We start from the raw sequence: 1,896 nt of genomic DNA on the forward strand, positions 1-1,896 counted from the left end.
GGTCATACTACGGGTCAAAGGTCAATCCTCCAAAGGCTTTGAGGGATTTTAATTTGGCTCAGATGTTGACATCTTCAAAACATATGTTGGACCTACAGTCTAAGGTCTAATCTCCAAAGGTCAAGGTCACACTCAGAGGACAAATGCTTTAAAGATTTTTATCAAACTTTAATCTGATGCTCCTACAAGAAGGTGACATTCATCACCCACATTCCTAGGCTTATGACATAAGGTTAAGGTCACACTCAGATGTCAAAGGTCAAATCCCTGGGGAGACATGTTTTTGTTCAATAAAAAAACCTGTTTCTAGTTGTCGCTGTAGTAACATGTATCTTGAGCAACCTGAGGCTACACCTGCTTTGTAATTTTAATCAAATTACATTAAATGAATAGTTACATGTTTTTCTCTGTTGTTACATTACTTCGACCAAGTGGCATTCACATGACAACTCCCACTACAAGTTCAAATATAGATTAAACACACAAATGTAGAGTCCTTGCCAACTAAATACTTCTTTAATTGCCTGTCAGTGTGAAATACAAAGTACTGAAAATGTAGGCTGAAGACGTATGTTTGGCAGAATATTGATAACAACTTTGTCCATAGGACACCTTTACTGAGCTGTATTGAGTACTATGAACAAGGAGTTGATACTGACCTTGCAAAATCAAAAACCTTTACAGTGAAGTCCTTTTTTGCTTCATGGAAAAGAGTATATGTGTAAATTAAAAGCTTCATTCAGAAACAAAGAGGGCCATGATGGCCCTGAATCGCTCACCTGTGTCACCTTGTCATCATATATCCAAACATTCTTGAATAATCATCAGAAAACTGTTTGACTATAACGGGACCACCCTGGGACCTTGACCTTTAAATACTACTGACCTCAAATCAATAAGGGTCATCTACTAGTGATAAACAACCCCCTATCAGGTTTCAGGAGCCCAAGCATCATTGAGTTATCTGTAAAACATTTTACTGCTACAGGTCCCAGTGACCTTGACCATTGACCTACTGACCTCAAACTCAACAGGATTCATAGACTAGTCATGACTAACCTCCCTTCCAAGTTTCATGATAATAGGCTCAAGCTTTCTTCACTTATCATCTGGAAACAATTTTACTTCATGGGGTCCCAGGAACCTTGACCTTTTGACCTAAAACTCAATAGTGATAATCAGCTAGTCATTACTAACCAACCTACCAAGATTTATCATAGACACAAATGTTCTGTAATGTACTGTGTAACTGTATTGTACTGTAACACTTTATTTTGCATCAATTTTGCACCTATTGACCCATGGGGCAGGGTCATATTGACCCCAGGATCATGATTTGAAGTATTTTGGTAGATGTCCATCTGATGATGCTACATGCCAAACATCTAAGCCCTAGTTGTTCTGGTTCTGTAGAATAAGATTTTTTTACTGATATTTTACACGATTTTGAACCTATTGACCTTTTGGGTGGGGTCATTTTGACCCCGGGGATCATGATTTGAAGAATTTTGGTAGATGTCCATTAGATGATATTACATGCAAAAAAGCTAAGCCCTAGTTGTTCTGGTGTTGGAGAAGTAGTTTTTTTAAGGTTGTTTTACAATATTTTGCACCTACTGACCTCTGTGGCCATGTCATCTTGACCCTGGGGATCATGATTTGAAGTATTTTAGTAGATGTTCATCTGGTGATGCTACATGCCCAACATGTAAGCCCTAGTTGTTCTGGTTCTAAAAAAGTTTTCCCATGGACGCATGCACACATGGACGACGGACAACGCATGATCACAAAAGCTCATCCTTTAAGTATGTGACAGATGAGCTAAAAAGAAGGGTACACTTGAAGACTCATGGTCTGTGTTTCCACAGAGGGGTATAAAAATAAAATAACAAAATG

The sequence above is a fragment of the Ruditapes philippinarum genome, unplaced genomic scaffold, assembly GCF_026571515.1.
Source record: "Ruditapes philippinarum isolate M1 unplaced genomic scaffold, ASM2657151v2 ctg1372_1_1_1_1, whole genome shotgun sequence".
Classification (NCBI taxonomy): Eukaryota; Metazoa; Mollusca; class Bivalvia; order Venerida; family Veneridae; genus Ruditapes; species Ruditapes philippinarum.